Source organism: Jaculus jaculus, chromosome 5, assembly GCF_020740685.1.
Source record: "Jaculus jaculus isolate mJacJac1 chromosome 5, mJacJac1.mat.Y.cur, whole genome shotgun sequence".
In the NCBI taxonomy this organism is placed as follows: domain Eukaryota; kingdom Metazoa; phylum Chordata; class Mammalia; order Rodentia; family Dipodidae; genus Jaculus; species Jaculus jaculus.
Window position 1 is genome coordinate 49,516,386 of NC_059106.1, and position 19,214 is coordinate 49,535,599.

General features: G+C 46.0%; 2 pseudogenes; both read left to right on the plus strand.

Moving 5' to 3' along the window:
- The first annotated feature begins 4,668 nt into the window (after positions 1-4,668).
- Positions 4,669-6,103, plus strand: LOC101613522 (annotated as a pseudogene).
- Positions 6,104-18,210: 12,107 nt separating this feature from the next.
- On the plus strand, positions 18,211-18,827 carry LOC123460652 (annotated as a pseudogene).
- The last annotated feature ends 387 nt before the right edge of the window (positions 18,828-19,214 follow it).

Genomic DNA, 19,214 nt, shown 5'->3' on the forward strand with positions numbered 1-19,214 from the left:
TCTCTTTGTCTGCCTCTTCTCTCTCTCAAATAAGTAAATTAAAAAATAATTTTAAAGAATAAATTGTCGGGGCTGGAGAGAATTCTCAGTGATTAAGGCACTTGCCTGCAAAGCCTAACACCTGGGGTTTGATTCCCCAGTACCCATGTAAAGGCAGATGCGCAAAGTGGCACCTGCATCCGAAGTTCTCTTGCAGCGCCACAAGGCCCTGGGAGACCCATTCTCTCTGTCTCTGTTCCCTCGATCTCTCTGTGCTTGCAAATAAATAAATAAAGTTAAAATAAATAAATAAATTTCTTTGAGATGAGAGAGGTGCTTTTTTTGTGTTAGTACTTCTTTTTAAAAAATTTTCAATTATTATTATTATTTTTTTTTATGGAGGAAGGGATTTATTGAAGCTTACAGATCCAGGGGAAGTTCCATAACTGGCAGAAGAAGCTGGCCTGCCTTCACAGGCCCAAGCAGACAGAGAGAGAGAAGCACAAGCCAAAAGCCCAATTATTATTATTTTTTGCTTGTGTGTACATGTGTGTGTGTGAGTGACCCAGAGATGTGGGGTGTTTGGTATATGGGCCCATGAAGCCCCCCATGCGCTCACCTGCTTCTGGGTACACTCACCTGTGGTTGCCAGAACAGAATGCCAGATATCCACCTGCATTGCTCTTCCTCTAGCTTTTTCTTGAGCCAGTCTCCTACTGATCCCAGAGCTTGCTACACTCTGGGGATTCTCAGGCTTCTGTTCCACTATGGAACTGGAGTTATAGGCAGGTGTACCCATGCCCATCTGTTTACGTGGACCCTGGGGATTGAATTCCAGATGTTTCTCAGGCCTCCTTAGGGCCTCATGCTTGCACAGGAAGTGGTTTTAACCTCTGAGCCATCTCTCTAGCCCTGTGCCTCTCGCCTACATCTCAGAAGCGCTGGGGTTACAGGTGAATGTCACCTTGTCCAGCTTCCTCCAATACTGTGGGCTTCCTTCTCGTGTAGGAAGATAGAATCGTGGCATTCCTGGTCACATTTAAAGGAGACACAAGAACTGAGAGGGGAGTGCTCTGTGGCCTCCTGGGCTGGATCCCGGAACAAGGAAGAGGTGCTATGGGAAAGTTGGGGACTCCCATGATGCCTAGCACTGGGTGAATCTTGCTGTGCTGATGTCTCTGTCTTTGTTTTGACAAGTAGATTGTAGTAGAGTGAGACTTCCACCAAAGGGAGATGGGGAGGTGGCTTAGCAGTTAAGGCGCTTTTGCTTGCAAAGCCTGATAATCCAGGTTTGATTCCCCAGTACCCATTGTAAATCTAGATACTCATGGTGACACATGCATTTGGAGTTCATGGGCAGCAACACTAAGACCTGGCATGTTCACTCATTCTCTCTCTCTACTTGCAAACAAATAAAAAGAAATATTTGTCAGGAAAAAATAAAAGGTTAGTATTTCAGAGGTGCAGGTCAGAGAAGAAAGCCTGGCACCTGAGCTGAGGACTGCGCTGTGGCAGGTGTGAGGACCAAAAGAGGCCAGCCAACAGCTAGTCCACTGACTGGAAGAGACAGCTGAGGAGCGGAGCGGGTGGCCCAGCATCCTTGGGTCCCTGCTTGTCACCAGGCCCTACACAGGGACAGCAGAATTCTCGATTTTAGAGCCAAGGAACCTGGAGGACTTAAGAGTCCAGCTGCCTGTCATCACACGGGTGGAGATCGCTCATACATCTGGCTAGTGAGCCAAGGCCCAGGTGTCCTGACTACAACAGGGCTCTTCCTGCCCCTCCCACGGCATATTACCTGGAGGCATCTCCGGGGGAGGACAGTGATGGAATGGGGTTGTGCAGATGAATTGGGGTCAGCTTTAGGACTAGGCTGATCAGGTCCAGATGGTCCTGTCCTGGGAAGTAGGGCAGAGGCCTGAGGGGTGAGAGTTGACTTGCCCCAGATGGATGAGTTGAGTCACTGGGGGCAAAGCTCACACTTCCTTCTTCCTGTGTTCTTTGATCCCAGCTTCCTGGAGGGAGGCATAGCCTGGATTCCTGGGGTGCTGGCTGTTCTCTCCCTGTTCTGCCCTTTGGTTTTGTTTGTTTTTTTTTATTCATTTAGAGGCCTGGAGAGATGGCTCAGTGGTTAAAGGTCTTTCTTGCAAAGCCTGTCAACCTGGGTACATTTTACCAATATCCACATAAAGCCAGACACACAAAGTAGCACATGTGTCTGGATTTTGTATGCAGTGGCAGGAGGCCTTGGCGTACCCATTCATTCTCTCTCTCTCACTCAAATAAATAAAATTTAAAATTCAAGCCGGGCATAGTGATGCACTCCTTTAATCCCAGCACTCGGGAGGCAGAGGTAGGAGGATCGCCATGAGTTCAAGGCTACTCTGAGACTACAGAGTGAGTTCCAGGTCAGCCTGAGCTAGAATGAGACCCAACCTCGAAAAAAAATTAAAAATTGTCAAGCCAGAGGGCCAGAGAGATGGCTCAGCATTTAAGGAGCTTACCCACAAAGCCTATCAACCTGCCTTTGATTCTCCAGTACCAATGTAAAGCAAGATGCACAAAGTGACAAATGCATCTGGAGTTTGTTTGCAGCAGTGGGAGGCGTTGGGGTGCCCATTCTCTGTCTATCTCTCTCTGCTTGCAAGTAGATAAATAAAAATTAGGGCTGGGAAGATATCTCAGTGGTTAAAAGGTGATTGCTTGGTTTTTCTTTTTCTTTCTTTCTTTTTTTTTTTTTTTCCCAGTTTTTCAAGGTAGGGTCTTACTCTAGCTCAGGCTGACCTATTAACTATGTAGTCTCAGGGTGGCCTTGAACTTACAGTGATCCTCCTACCTCTGCCTCCCAAATGCTGCCTCTTTCTCTCTTTGTCTGTTGCTCTCAAATAAATATTAAAAAAATGTTTTAAATATATATATTTTTTAAAGACTGAGGGTTGGAGAGATGGCCTATCAGTTAAGGTGCTTGCCTGCAAAGCCTAAGGACCCAGATTCGATTCTCCAGGTCCCACATTAGCCATATGAACATCATGGCACATGCATCTGGAGCTCGTTTGCAGTGGCTGGAGGCCCTGGCATGCCCATTCTCTCTCTGTCCCTCCATCCCTCTGTCTCTAATAAATAAATGAATAAAATGATTTTTAAAAAATTTAAAGACTGGGAAGGATAATTATTAAATTATTATTATCTATTGGGAGAAGTATAGAGCCAAGGAAAGGCACACACGTGGCTATAGATCCCACATGGAGGACCTGGAGGGGGAAAAAAAAGACAAGGAAAGAGGAAAGAGAAAAGCAAGTTCAAGGAACTCCTGCCATATGGGGAGCAGGAGGGGGTAAAGGAGCCCATGTGGAGAGTAAGGGCTAGAGGGCTTCACAGCTGGAAGCTCCCAAGTGGTCAGAGCGCCTGCCCTCCCCTTGCAAAGGTATTTATAACCTTAGTGGTGGGCTGTTTCCAGCTCAGGTGAACCAGAGGGACAGCTGGTTGGTTTGGGCTAGGGGCTGTCTCAGAAAAAGGTTTGCCCTGACACCAAGTTCCAGGGGCTGAACTTGACCAGCTACAATGTTTAAATCCTATGAAGGACCTCCCTCCCAGGAGGGGTTCTGGTTGTTTGTGGAAAAGCAGGTTCTACGCAAGAGATAAGAAGTCAACCATCTTTGATTTCTACCAAGCACAGACTTTCCTGCCTTTTTTACCTTCAGAGTCTAGTCACCCTAACTGTACCCCCCTGTCAGCATGATGGCCAGGATTTGAATCCCCAGTATCCATATAAAGCCATATGAATAAAATAGCACATGCATCTGGAGTTCATTTGTTGTGCCCATCCCTTCACTCATTCTCTCTCTCCTCTCTCTCTCTCTCTCTCTCTCTCTCTCTCTCTTGCTCACTCGCTCCCTATCTCTGCTTGCAAATAAATTAATTAAAATATTTAAATAAATAATGTTTTTAAAAGAAAATTGCTCACTGGGCATGGTGGTACACGCCTTTAATCCCAGCACTCAGGAGGCAGAGGTAGGAGGATTGCCATGAGTTTGAGGCCACCCTGAGACTCAATAGTGAATTCCAGGTCAGCCTGGGCTAGAGTGAGACCCTACCTCAAAAAACCAAAAAAAAAAAAAAAAAAAAAAAAAAGAAAGAAAGAAGGAAAGAAAGGAAGAAAATTGCTCATGTTGGTGTGGTGGCTCACATCTTCAATCCCAGCCTTCTGGAGGCAGAGGTAGAAGAACCACTATGAGTTCAAGTCAAAGTCCAACCTGAGCTTCCAGAGTGAGTTCCAGGTCAGCCTGGGTTAGAGTAAGACCCTATTTTGAAAAAGCCAAAAACTTGGGCTGGAGGGATGGCTTAGCGTTTAAGGCGTTTACCTGCAAAGCCAAAAGATACAGGTTCGATTCCCCAGGACCCACATTAGCCAGATGCACAAGGGGACGCACACATCTGGAGTTTCTTTGCAGTAGCTGGAGGCCCTGGCATGCCCATTATCTCTCTCTCTCTCTCCCTCTACCTCTCTCAAATAAAGAAATAAATATAAATAATTTTTTTTAAAAAAAAGAAAGAAACCAGTGTGCTGTGTGATGCTCCTTGTGATTGCTAAAGGCTGCTGGGAACCTTGAGAAAACTTGCTGCTGAGGACATTTTGTCTGCTAGAAACGTTGTCTCCATAATCCTACAGGTAAAAATTAAATTAGGGTCATGGGAACAGTAACAGTAACCCCATCTCTGGTGTTTGCCATAACCATTGCCACAACCAGCTCTTTCCAGTTTGGCTACAACACTGGAGTCATCAATGCTTCTGAGTCGATCATAAACTATGGAAGAGAGGTTAGAAGATCGTCCCAGTGATGGGCTGGTCACAGGCCTCTGGGCCTTGTGTGCGGCCATCTTTTCTGTTGGTGTCGTGATTGGATCCTTTCCTGTTGGACTCTTTGTGAACCGCTTTGGCAGGCACAATTCAATGCTTAGTCAACCTGCTGGCCCTTGTTGGGGGCTGCCTTATGGGGTTTGTCAAAAGACCTGTGGTAGTTGAAATGCTGATCCTGGGCTGCTTGATCACGGGCAGCTTCTGTGGACTCGGCACAGGTTTTGTGCCCATGTACATTGGAGCCGTGTCTCCTACTGCCTTGAAGGGTGCCTTGGCACACTAAACCAGCTGGGTATCATCGTTGGAATTCTGATGGCTCAGATCTTTGGACTAGAATTCATTTTGGGGTCTGAAGAGCTGTGGCCTGGGCTCTTGGCCTTAACCATCGTTCCAGCGATTTTACAGAGCACACTTCTGTCCTGAAAGTCCTTGATTCTTTCTGAAAGGAGGAAGAACATGCCAAGGAGATCCTCCAGCGCTTGTGGGGCACTCAGGATGTGGCCCAAGATACCCAAGAAATGAAAGACGAGAGTGCCAGGATGGCACAGGAGAAGCAAGTGTCCCTGCTAGAGGTCTGCCATTCCTCCAACCACCAACCTCACTGCCATCATGCTCAGCTCTCCCAGCAGCCGTCTGGGATTAATGCAGTGTTCTCTTACTCAACAGGAATCTTCAAAGACGAAGGTGTCGGTGAACCAACTTATGCTGCCCTCGGAGCTGGCGTGGTTAATACTGTCTTCACTATAGTTTCTGGTAGAAAGGGCAGGAAGGAGAACTCTGCATACGACGGGCCTTGGAGGCATGGCTGTTCTGTCCTCTGTCTCTATGTTGTTGAAGGATGATTAGGATGCCATGAGCTTTGTCTGTATTGTGGCTGTTTTGACCTATGTGGCCTTCTTTGAGACCGGACTGGGCCCCGTTCCCTGGTTAATTGTGGCCGCGGCAGTGGCTGGCTGTTCTAAGTGGACCTCCAGTGTTCTGGTTGGACTTCTCTTCCCCTCAGCTGCAACCCGCTCAGGACCCTACGTATGTATTGTCTTTGCCTCTTTCCTTATTATCTTCTTGGTCTTCACCTTCTTCAAAATCCCTGAGACCTGGGGCAGGACCTTTGAGGGGCAGGCTCAGTCTGGAAAAGGCTCTGGGATGGAGATGAGCATGCAGCCTACCGAGGAGCCCCCCTGCCAATGCTTGAGGCCGGCCTCCACCTCCCTTGCAACATGCCGCTGCTTGGTCTTTTCTCACCCCACACACTGCAAGACCCTCTGATGAACCCATCGCTGGGGTTAGGTGGATCATCAACGACTTCTTAAATATTTCTTTTTTTTTGGACATTCTCTTCTCATTTGCAGAGACCCACTGAGCCTACCTTCATTTCGGAAGGGATGGGCTGCATAGTGTATGACCACTCTGCCAGTTCTTCTTCCTTCAATTCTCAGAGTCTCCCCACCAGGACAGGAGGGTGCAGTCCAACCTTAGCTTGCCAGGAAACAAACAGATATCTATACAGTGTGGAGGGCCATGGGGAATTAAACAAGAACACCTTCCTCACTTCCGTACAGCTAACTCTGCATAGCAGAGTAACTTGAGTTTTATTTATCTTTATGTTTTATTACATAAATATTTATTTTTAAGTGTAATTTTACAAAATAATGAAAGCAAAAGGAAATTGAGGTTGAAGGGAGGTATTTAAGAGGCGTTATAGGATCTAGGACGTTCGATACTGGAAAGGTTATGATGCAACTAAAAGGGAGAATTAACTGAAGTGGGAAATGGCATTTGTTATTGGTGGACATGTGAGCTGGTCCCTGGCATTTGCATGTGGCCCCTTAACAGTTCTCTGTGTTCCAGATACAAGCTTGTCACTGGCATTTCTAAGAAGAGTTGTGTGCCTGTATTAAAATGCTCCTGGTTTCATATGGCACTCTTAAAGATAATTTTAACATAGTGTTACTAAAATCTATGGTTGCCATTAAAGTAGGCATTGTAGTTAGTGTTGTTCATTTTGGTTGGAGTCCAGAGAAGGGAAGGCTATTTGCGGGAAGCCTTCCCACTTTTCCTGGACCAATCAGCTCCTTCCCCTTATAGTGGATTCACTTTTTAAAAATAAGTAATCTCACTACCCATCTGGGTGGAAGAGCCATTCAAATTATAAACCTAAAAACAATGCTCCTTGGTAGAGGGTTGTTATTTTTCCATTTTGTTCTTTAAACAATTTTCTGTTGATTTTTGTTTTAGTTTGCTGCTTGAAAGGAATTTAGATGAGAATGTTCAAAGCTAACTTGGAATTTGTAATCTCCACTCTGGGAGGAATTTCTTCCTGAAAAATTATTCGGTTTAAGTATGTTGTTGCCCTAGGGTAATGCCATGCCTTCTGGGTCTGTTACCACGTCAAGCTACTCTTGTTACCATGTTACTGTGATGTTTGCCAAGTGCTCTGGGGGGCCTTGACTCTGTCTGGCAGACACATGAGGGGGACAGTGTGGGTAAGTGTTCAGCGTGGCCCATGCTGAAAGACAGGAATGCATGTGCACTGTCACTTTGCTCTGGTGACTTGTTTCTTTGTACCTGTACCTCCTTCTGGATGGAATATATTGAAACTCACCCCTGTGTACCTAAGCAACACTGCCTCCCTCCCCTGGGTGGAGTTTGTTCCCAGCATCTAGATTCAACTTGTGGCTCCATTTTCCTGTTGGCAAAAGGATGGTTCTTTCTTTGTGAGGTTAAGGATGGAGCTCAGGCTCACTGGAGCTAGGAGACAGAATGGAATAGGAAGGAGTGACGTCAGAGCAAGTGGCTCCTGGGGACTGCTTGTGAGGAGAGGGAGGCTTTGAACTTTCTTTTAAGGGAGTGAGGAACAACTTTCAAGTGTGGTGGAAGAAATGGCAACAGTTACTCCTGCCACAAGTCACATATACCTCCACAAGCACTCCCTCACTCCCCAGTTCTTTTTTTTTTTTAATTATTTTTATTTTTATTTATTTGAGAGCAATAGAGAGAGAGAGAATGGATACGCCAGGGCCTCCAGCCACTGCAAACAAACTCCAGATGTGTGCACCTCCTTGTGCATCTGGCTAAGGTGGGACCTGGGGAATCAAGCCTCGAACTGGGGTCCTTAGGCTTCACAGGCAAGCTCTTAACCACTAAGCCATCTCTCCAGCCCTCCCCAGTTCTTTATAAATGGAGATGACCCTATTGACACTCTCCATAGGTTGCCAGATCCAACTGCCCCTCCTTGGTGCTTACACATTTCAGACCCTCTTGGCAAACCCTCACATATAATGGTATTTCGGTCCTTGGTGATCCTTGTGGTCATTGAGCCTTTGGAATCAACTCACATAGCTATACAGAGGGGTCTGTTGGAAAGGTGGCTTGGCTCTCACTGTTCCTCTCTGCTCCTGGCTGAGTTGGTGGTAATGCAAGGTGGAGGATTTTCCCAATTCTCAGTGACCAGGTTGTGAATATTTCCAGGTGGGCATTCTATTAATGTTACTGAAGTTCTTGTTTCAAAATAAAAATTCTTAATGAAAAAAAATAAAAGAAACCAATTACTTGGAAGAGAAGAAGAAGGAGGAGAGAAAGAAAGAAAGAAGGAAGGAAGGAAAGAAAAGAAGGAAGGAAGGAAGGAGGGGAGAAAGAGAAAGAAAGGCCAGGCATGGTGGCACACGCCTTTAATCCCAGCACTTGGGAGGCAGAGGTAGGAGGATCGCCATGAGTCCAAGGCCACCCTGAGACTACAGAGTGAATCCCAGGTCAACCTGGACTAGAGTGAAACTCTACCTCAAAAAAAAAAAAAAAAGAAAGAAAGGAAAAAAAAAAAGAAAAAAAAGGGCTGGAGAGATGGTCTAGCAGTTAAGTGCTTGCCTGTGAAGCCTAAGGACCTCTAAGGACCCTGGTTTGAGGTTCAATTCCCCAGGACCATTGCTAACCAGATGCACAAGGGAGCACACGCATCTGGAGTTCATTTGCAGTGGCTGAATGCCCTGGCGTGCCCATTCTCTCTCTCTCTTTCTGCCTCTTTCTCTGTCTGTCACTCTCAAATAAATAAATAAATAAACAATAGAGTCTTTAAAAAAAATTAAAGTAAAAATCAAATTATCGCTCACATGTATGTGTGCGAGCGTGTATGCGTACATGCACGCACCCATGCGTGTCACGGTCTCTTGCTGCTGCGATAAAATGTTTGTCTGGCTTTTTGTGAGTGGCTGAGGAATTGAACTGGGGTTGGCAGGCTTTGCAAACAAATACCATTAACCAAGCCATCTTCCCAGGCTTTGGGAATTTTGTTGTTCTTTTTGTTTGTTTGTTTGTTTCTGAAGCAGGGTCTCATTTTAGCCCAGGCTGACCTGGAACTCACTCTGTAACCCAGGCTAGTCTTGAAGTCATGGTGACCCTCTTATCTCAGCCTTCCAAGTGCTGGGGTTAAAGGTGAGTTCTACCACACCAGGCCCTGCTCTGCACTTTGGGTCCAGGCTGGATGGCCTGTGTTTGTCCTGCCTTCTGAGCACCTCCACACCCTCTCTCTAAAGTCCTGGTAAGTTTCCACTTGGCCCCCAACTATCTGAGTCAGGCTTGACTAGTCACCCAGGACATGCTACAGGAAGTTGTGGACTTCCTTCTCCCTGGGGCTGAGTTCAATCACCCTGATGTTTCCTTCCCTGCCTCTCTACAGGGGCTGATCAGATATGGGACAGAACCATGCTTAACCAATCACTGGAACAAAAAAAAAAAAAAAAAAAAAAGAATTCAGGGCAGGGCAGAGCTTCTAAAGGCTAAGTGACAGGAACCTCCTGGGCTCAGGACAGGAGGAAATAACCCCAGCTACAGTATCCCCAGTGGCTAATGCTATCAAGGGCTTCCAGGTGCCTGGAGCTAACACAGAGGGCATCTGGAGAAGGTGGTAGAATTGGAGCCATGTAAAGCTCTTGGTTGTGGCCGGGTATGGTGGCGGACGCCTTTAGTCCCAACGCTTAGGAGGCAGAGGTAGGAGGATTGCAGTGAGTTCGAGGCCACCCTGAGACTATATAGTGAATTCCAGGTCAGCCTGGGCTAAAATGAGAGAAAAAGCTCTTGGTTGGGCTTTAACCCAGGATTTAGGGTGCTAGACTTTCAAGGTCATACTAAACATCCACTGAGCCAGTGGTCTCCAGGTTCTTGTCTTATGAATTCAAAGAATGAAATCCATACATCATAGAGGGTGACATTCAGAAAGATTGTAGTAGAGAGCTTATTATGGAGCCTAAGGGACGGAAGGAGGGTCCTGAGCAGATAATCTGCCTTGTAACTAATCTGGGTTTGTTAATTCTTAAATTTTTGTTTTGTTTTGTTTTTTGAGGTAAGGTTTCACTCTAGATCAGGTTGACCTGGAATTCACTATGTAATCTCAGGGTAGCCTTGAACTTTTGGCAATCCTCCTACCTCTACCTTCCGAGTGCTGTGATTAAAAACGTGTGCCACCATGCCCGGCTTCATTTTTTAATTTATTTGGGAGCAGAGAGAGTGAGAATGAGTATGGGCGAGCCAGGGCCTCCAGCCACTGCAAATGAACTCCAGATGCATGTGCTACTTTGTGCAGCTGGCTTTCTGTGGGTGCTGGGGAATTGAACCTGGGTCTTTTGGCTTTGCAGGCAAGCACCTTAACTGCTGAGCAAATTCTCCCCAGAATCTGGCGGGGGGAGGGGGTTAATAGCAAGGGGAACTCCTTTGAGGAGAAAGAAATCTAGGGAGAGAGTCAGGTTTAAGGAAAAAGAGATAAGAAGAGATCTTGGGAAAACTTCTTTAAGGAAAAAGAGATAAGGAGTTTTCCTCTTATAGGCTCAAGAACATTTCATTTATTTTCTTTTCTTCTTCTTCTTTTTTTTTTTTTTTTTTGAGGTAGGGTCTCACTGTAGCCCATGCTGACCTGGAATTCACTACATAGTCTCAGGGTGGCCTCAAACTCACAAGGATCCTCCTACTTCAACCTCCGGAGCGAGTGCTGGGATTAAAGGCTTGTGCTACTACACTCAGCTCAAGAACATTTCTAGTCTTCAGCCACTTTTACTTTCAGGGCCCTGTTCACCCTAAATTGTCTCAGCATTATGTCTCCATGTTATAGAGAGAACAGTAAGCATGCAACTGTCATTAAACATGAACAAGCGTAGCCGGGTGTGGTGGCGCACACCTTTAATCCCAGCACTCGGGAGGCAGAGGTAGGAGGATTGCCATGAGTTCAAGGCCACCCTGAGATGACAGAGTTAATTCCAGGTTGGCCTGGACCAGAGTGAGACCCTACCTCGAAAAACCAAAAAAAAAGAAAGAAAGAAAGAAAGAAAGAAAGACAAACAAACATGAACAAGCATGACATCCGCAACAGGCCCGGTAGGCGACTTTGGGTAATGTGTTTTTCTCCTGCTGTGACTGGTTTCCCTCTCTTGGGGACGTGCCCAGTCGGCCAAGGGCTGGTTTATCTCAGATGTGAGAGCCAACTGAAGTAAGACTCCTGGGAAGGGTAGGAGGCTGGTTGGGCTAGGCTGAAGGGCCTGGCACAGGGGAAGAGAAAAGACTGCTGATTGCTACAGCGAAGAAGAGGAGGTGAGGGTCAGGGAGGTTAGCTGGGGAGCCCTTGGAGGAAGGTCAGTTGCTTGGCCATGGATCATGAATATTGGAGTGGCCACACCCTTAGGGTAGAAGTGTCAACATACTGAAGCCTGGGCAGGACCAATGTTTATGGAATCTGTGAGTGACAGCTTAGAGTGAGGTGACTTAGAAAGAATTTCAACCAAGTCATGTGGAAAACTGTTATGGACCATTGGCCTTCTAGAAATTCCAGTCCTCTTTTTCCCGCTCTACTACAAGCCTGTAGAGTGCTATGGAAGGCTCTAGAATAAAAATAAAATTGAAAAAAAAAAAAAGAGCTGGGGGATGGGGATATGGCTCAGAAGTGGAGTGATTACCTAGAGGCTGAGTCTCACAATAGCTCAGTCAAGTAAAGTGCTGCCTCAGAAGCATGAGGACGTGAGTTCGAGCCCCAGTACCCAGGTACAGTGCATTGAGGTACCGGCCTGTTACCTCAGCACTGGGGAAGCAAAGACAGGAGGAACCCTGAGGCTCAAGTGTCTGGCGTTTGTTTGCAGTGGCTGGAGACCCTGGCATGCTCATTCTCTCTCTCTCTCTCTCTCTTTCTCTCTCTCTCTCTTTCTCTGCCAAATAAATAAATAAAAATAAAATATTTTTAAAAAAAGAAGGTGGATGATGCCTGAGGAAAAACATTAGAGATTGTGTTCTAACCTACAAACACAGGCACAAAGAAACTCAAGTAAATCAGATGCTTGCTTAGGCGCCGGTTTTAATCCCCAGAGACAGAGAGGAGTAAAAGAAGGGAGGAAGTAAAAAGAAAAAGGAGCTTGGGCTGCAGAGATGGCTTAGCAGTTAAGGGACTTGCCTGCAAAACCTAAGGACCTATGTTCGACTCTCCAGATCCCACCTTAGCCAGATGCACAAAGGTCAGGCAAGTGCAAGGTCACACATGCCCACTAGGTGGCACAATTGTCTGGAGTTCAATTGTAGTGGCTGGGGCCCGGGAGTGCCAATTTTTCTCTCTCTCCTTCTCTAAAAAAAAATAAAATAAAATAAATTATAAAGGTAAAAAGGAGGCTTATTGTGATCCTATTAGACCATTGGCACCGCAATTCCATGTATGTTTGTCACCATGAACCCATGAGCAAAACAGCTCCATGGCTCCTCCAGGCAGACCAAGGATACCAGGCACTTGTAGGAACCCAGCTGAACTAGAGTTAAGTATTAATTTAAAACAAAGATTCAAAACCAAAAAAAAAAAAAAAAAAAAAAATCAAGTTCTATTCCTTTGACCAGGAAGAAGCAGCTTTCCCTCAACCAAAGCCTAAGGTTATTTATTTATTTAGGTTTTTCGAGGTAGGGTCTCACTCTAGTCCAGGCTGACCTGGAATTCATTATGTAGTCTCAGGGTGGCCTTCAAACTTGTGGTGATCCTCCTACCTCTGCCTCCTGAGTGCTAGGATTAAAGGCGTGCGCCACCACGCCTGGCTACATAGGTATTTTAAATCCTGTAGAGGGGGATTGTGTGTTAGCATGGGTCCCTTCCTAGTGTATCTGCAAAGCAGGAGGTGAGGGTCATCCTGCCATGACTTCCAAGACTGCTAATGGCTGCCTACCCATTACAGTACCAACCTCTCCGAATTTGTAATTGTGCCTTGTCAATTCCTTGCAGACAAGAGGAAGTCCTGAGGTTCTGTCCCAAAGCTGCACAAATATTTGTCAGGGAGGAACTCATCTCTGTGCCTTCTCCTGAGTGGGATAAGGAGGCAGGTAAGTCACCCTATGGTGAAACAAACAAGACGTGCACTTTGGTCTCCTGTCTCTGAGGCAGAAAGGACATGTCTCACACTTCTTCTTCTCACAGTCTCTCTCCTGTCCTGATGATGCATGAGTGTGAGCAAGGGACCGTGAAACCTGAGCCACAGGCCCTAGCTGCTGAAGACAAGTCATAACTACTGGGAGGTGACCAAATGATAGGATCCTGGAATCCCCAGGCTGCTGATTTGCACAGGGTTAGGAAGCTGGGCATCTGGTCTCCGAGACACAGTGCCTGTTTTCCATTCCAGGTCTCAACTCCCACAAACTAGTTTCACTATTCTTCCCCCTTCTTCTCTCTCTCTCAAATAAATTATTTGGCTGGGCATGGTGGCACACACTTTTAATCGGGAGGCAGAGGTAGGAGAATCACCCTGAGTTTAAGGCCACCCTGAGACTACGTAGTGAATTCCAGGTTAGCCTGGGTTAGAGTGAGACCCTACCTCGAAAAACCAAAAAAAGGGCTGGAGAAATGGCTTAGCGGTTAAGCACTTGCCTGTGAAGCCTAAGGACTCTGGTTCAAGGCTCAATTCCCTAGGACCCATGTCAGCCAGATGCACAAGGAGGCACACGCATCTGGCATTCGTTTGCAGTGGCTGGAGGCTCTGGCGCGCCCATTCTCTCTCTCTCTCTCTATCTTCCTCTTTCTCTCTCTGTCTGTCGCTCTCCAATAAATAATAATGAAAAAAAAAAAAAACTTATTTGGGCTGGAGAGATGGCTGAGCAGCTAAGGCACTTGCCTGCAAAGCCAAAAGGACCCAGGTTCAATTCCTCAGGGCCCATGTAAGACAGATGCACAAGGTGGCACCTATGTCTGGAGTTCGTTTGCAGCAGCTAGATGTCCTGGCATGCCCATTCTCTCTCTCTCTCCCTCTCTCAAATTAAAAAAAAAAAAAAAGAGAGAGCGGGGTGGGGGAGGGAAGGTATTAACATGGGATTTTTTTTTATAATCATGGAAAATGTTAATAAAAATTGTGAAAAGATAAAAATAAATTAATTAATTTAAAAAATAAAATTAAAATTAAAAAAAAAAAGAGCCAGGAGTGGTGGTGCATGCCTTTAATCCCAGTACTCAGGAGGCAGAGGTAGGAGGATCGCTGTGAGTTCAAGACCACCCTGAGATTACATAGTGAATTTCAGGTCAGCCTGGGCTAGAGTGAGACCCTATCTCAAAAAACCAAAAAGATATATAATAATAATAATAATAGTAAAAATATTTGGGAGAGACAGAAAGAGGCACATGGTATGCCAGAGCCTCCAGCCACTGCAAATAAACTCGACACAGGTGCCACTTTCATCTGGCTTTACATGGGTATTAGAGAATAGAACCCAGGCCATTGGGCTTTGCGAAACAAGCACCTTTAACCCCTAAACCATCAACCCCGTTGTACTTTTAAATCCCTTGTTTCTGTTCCTCCTCGCATCGTCTCACATTGCCAGAAGGCTTTGCAAGCAAGCACTTTAACCACTGAGCCATCTTCCCAGCCCACTCACAGTCTAGGTTCTAGTGCTCACAGCTACCTGTTACCTTGAGAGGGGGTCAGTGGCCATGATTCCAAAGTGCATCTTTTTTTTTTTTCAAGGTAGGGTCTCACTCTAGCCCAGGCTGACCTGGAATCCACTATGGAGTCTCAGGTTGAACTCAAGGCCATCCTCCTACCTCTGCCTCCCGAGTGCTGGGATTAAAGGCGTGCGACTTTGGTTCATGACCAGTATAGAGTATACTGTCCTGTCCTGAGAAGGAAAAAAAGGTCTGAAATGTCCTAATTGTCTGTGGTGATGAGCTACACGTTCACACTAAGTCTTTCTTTCTACAATATTTTTTGTTTGTGTTTTGGTCTTTTTTTTTTTTAATTTGAACATTTGCTTTCAGTCTTAGGATTTTAATTATTTATTTATTTGAAAGTGAGCGAGAGAGAAAGAGGCAGAGAGAAGGTGAAAGAGGGAGGGAGAGAGAGAAAAAAATTTGTGTACTAGGGCATCCAGACACTGCAAATGACCTCCAGACACAATGTGCCACCTTGTGCATCTGGTTTACGGGGGATCCTAGGGAACTGAACCTGGGTTCTCTGGCTTTCAGGACTTAACCAATAAGCCATTTCTCCAGCCTGAGTCTTAGTATTTTAAAACTCTTTATTTTATTTGTTTGAAAAAGAGAGAGAGAGATTGGGCATGCCCGGGCCTCCAGCCTCTGTAAATGAACTCTAGATGCATGCACCACCTTGTGTATCTGGTTTACTTGTATGTGGCTGCTGGGAAATCAAACCTGGGTCCTTTGGCTTCATAGGCAAGTGCCCTTAACTGCTAAGCCATCCTGCCTCCCCCACCCCATGTTTTTGGTCTTTTTTATTTACTTATTTTTATTTATTTTTATTTATTTTACTTATTTATTTTTATATTTTATTTATTTATTTGAGAGAGAGAAAGAAGCAGAGAGAGAAAAAGGAAGAGGGAGAGAATGGGCACCCCAGGGCCTCCAGCCACTGCAAACGAACTTCAGATGCATGAGCCCCCTTGTACATCTGGCTTATGTGGGTCCTGGAGAATTGAACTGGGATCCTTTGGCTTTGCAGGCAAACATCTTAATGCTAAGCCATCTCTCCAGCCTTGATTTTATTTTATTTATTTATTTATTTATATATTTATTTATTTATTTTTGAGGTAGAGTCTTGCTTTAGCACAGGCTAACCTAAAATTCTCTATGTAGTCTAAGGGTGGCCTTGAACTCACAGCAATCTTACCTCGGCCTCCCCAGTGCTGTGATTAAAGGCATACATTATTACACCTGGCTACAATATATATATATATATATATATTTTTTTTTTTTTTTTTTTGAGGAAGGGATATTTATTGAAGCTTACAGATCCAGGGGAAGTTCCATAATGGCAGAAGAAACTGGCCTGCCTTCACAGGTCCAAGCAAAGAGAGAAGCCAAAAAACCAAAAACCAAAAGCCACATAGCACACTTTAGGAACTCTAGCTAGGCACACTTTGCATATCTTTAGATTGAAATCTGAAACCCACCACCACACCTTAAGATCAACCCAGTAACACTGCCTCTAGCCAGGTGGCTGCAGATGAAAACTACAAAGTAAGAAAACACTGAAAATATTGGGGGCCATCTATTCAAGCTACCACATTTCACCCCTGGCCCCCAATAGATTCATAACTATCACATGTTGTAAATTGTACTCAGTTCAATTAAAAAGGTCCCCACAGTCTTGACCAATTTAAGATAGTAAGCTCTGTAAAAATCAAACAAGTTAAATACTTTCAAGGCACAGAGTAATCATTTTCAACTGGTACATTGCATGGCAAGGAGAAACTAAAACAATGCAAACTCAACCACCATCAAACAAACATCAAACTTCTGCAGTTCAAGTTCAGTATAACCAGAGACTCAAGTCCACCCCTCCAGCTGGGCAGAGTAGCCAGGGAACACTTCCATCCTAGGCCAACAGTGCGCACTATGTGGCTACAATATTTTTAATTATTTATTTGCAAGCAGAAAAAAGTAAAAGAGAGACAGAGATAGACAGAATGGGCCTTCAGCCACTGCAAACAGACTCCAGATGCATGAGCCACTTGGTGCAACTGGCTTTATGTGGATACTGGGGATTCAAACTCCCGTTGTTAGGCTCTTCAGGCAAGCACCTTAACTGCTAAGCCATCTCTCCATCCCTCTTTCTCTTTCTTTCTTCTGCTATTTTAAAAAAATATTTTATTTGTTTATTTGAAAGAGATACAGAATCCAGGCATGGTGGCACATGCCTTTAATCCCACCACTCAGGAGGCAGAGGTAGGAGGATTGCTGTGAGTTCAAGGCCACTCTGAGACTACATAGTGAATTTCAGGTTAGCCTGGGCTAGAATAAGACCCTACCTCAAAAAACAAAAAAGAAAAAATAAAAATAAAGAAAGTGATAGAGGTAGAGAGAGAATGGGTACACCAGGGCCTTTTGCCACTGCAAACAAACTTCAGGCGCATGCACCACCTTGGGCATCCAGCTTACATGGGTCCTGAGGAACTGAACCTGAGTCCTTTGACTTTGCAGGCAAGTGTCTTAACTGCTGAGCCATCTCTCCAGTGTCCCCCCCCCCTTTTTTTTAAATTACCAAAGGATGGGCTAGAGGAGATGGCTCAGTGGTTAAAAGTGCTTGCTTGCAAAGCCTGATGGTCATGTTGAATTCCCCAGTACCCCTGTATAAAGCCAGATGTACAAAGTGGCACATGTGTCTGAAGTTTATTTGTAGGGGCAGGCAACCCTGGCACACCCATCCACACATTATCTGTCTCTGTCTCAATCTCTGTCTCTCTCTCTCTCTCTGTCTCAAATACCATAAATATATTTTTACTTTATTTTATTTTTTCATAAATATATATTTTTTATTTGCCAAAGATGAATTCAAGCACAAAAGAAAAACCACCCACACATTTAGCTAGACTGAAAGACAAAGAGGCCACTTCAGTGGAAATAGCAAGCCAGGCATTTCAGAGGCACCAGACACCTTTGTTCTCTGGATGCTGGGGAGCGTGGAGATGGGGGACAGGAGTTCCCCCAGAGTACAAAAGAAAATGTCAAACAGGCAAGTGGAGCTGAGCCCGTGACCCAGATTTGTCCTTCATCTGAGTACTGAACAGGTTCCAGCTCTTTTATTTTGGGATCTCTAGTCGTAAAATGAGGCTAGTAGGGCTCACAGCTTAGTGTCAGTGAGGTATTTATGAACTCTAATTACTGTTTGGAAAAGGCTTTGAGATCCCTCAGATTAAAAAGTGCCCATTGCGGGAGGCAAGATGGACTGGTGTGGCTTTGAGGGCAGATATATTTTGTGGGTGTCACTGTGGTTGTTTACTGAGGCAGTGGAAGGGGGTTGGTTAAGATCACATGGCACAATTTTGCAACGTGACCCAGAACAGAGCGGCAGGAAACTTGCACGGGCAGACGTCACACTAAATGGTGCAGAGACATTTCGCTGAGGATGCATCTGTCCCCCAGAGGCAAAATGCTTAGCTCTGTCATGTACGAACAGGCCGAGAAGGATCTGGCGGTGCCAGTTAGAAACGCACATACTGGCGAACGGTGGCGGTGGCGCAACCCCCAGCCGCCAAGGTACGTGGGTATGTTTGTCCTGGTAAAGTGGTGGACACCTTGCGGATGGCAATCTGAGATGGCAGTTTGAGAGGAAGCTTAAAGACCCCATTGGTGAGGAGCTGAACGAGAAGTTGGCCAACAAGTCCATTTCAGCTACGTGGCGGTGTCCCACGCATTCCTGATGAAATTCCGATTGGGACGGTCCAGGGCGGCAGCCCCGAGCGGTGCGTGTCTCTCGAGGGGTCTTCCGTGACCACCTCCTTCCCCCGAGGTCTCTGCAGCAGCCTGCAGGTGCTGACACCGCGCAGGTTTAGGTGCGGGCGCATGGGACAGTGGAAGGAGCACACGGCGCGCACGGACACCGGGAAGGAGATGGGCTTCCGCGTGGTGGTGGACGACAGCTTTGTGGGCACGTCCCCCACAGGGCCCCGCTCGAGGGGCTGCCAAAGAAGGGGGCGCCATAGGCGCTAGTGGGATCCATCGGTGAGCAGGGGCCTGGGTCTTCTCTCCTGGTGGACCAGCAGCTAGCCCTGGGGCTCGGGAGAGACTTCAGCCCTGATGGGTGGAGCAGTAAGGACAAACACACAGATGCCGAGGAGTCTGCTAGTCCCCTTTCCTCGGCCCTTGCTGCACCTGCTCCTTCTAAAGTTACCCTTAAAGTCCTGTTCAAAAAAAAAAAAAAGTCGGGCGTGGTGGTGCAGTCTTTAATTCCAGCACTCGGGAGGCAGAGGTAGGAGGATCTCCAGCAGTTCGTGGCCACCCAGAGACTGCATAGTGAATTCCAGGTCAGCCTGGACTAGAGAGAGACTCTACCTTGAAAAACCAAGAAGGAGCTGGAGGGATAGTTTAGCGGTTAAGGCATTTGCCTGCAAAGCCAAAGCACCTAGGTTTGACTCCCAGGACCCACATAAGCCA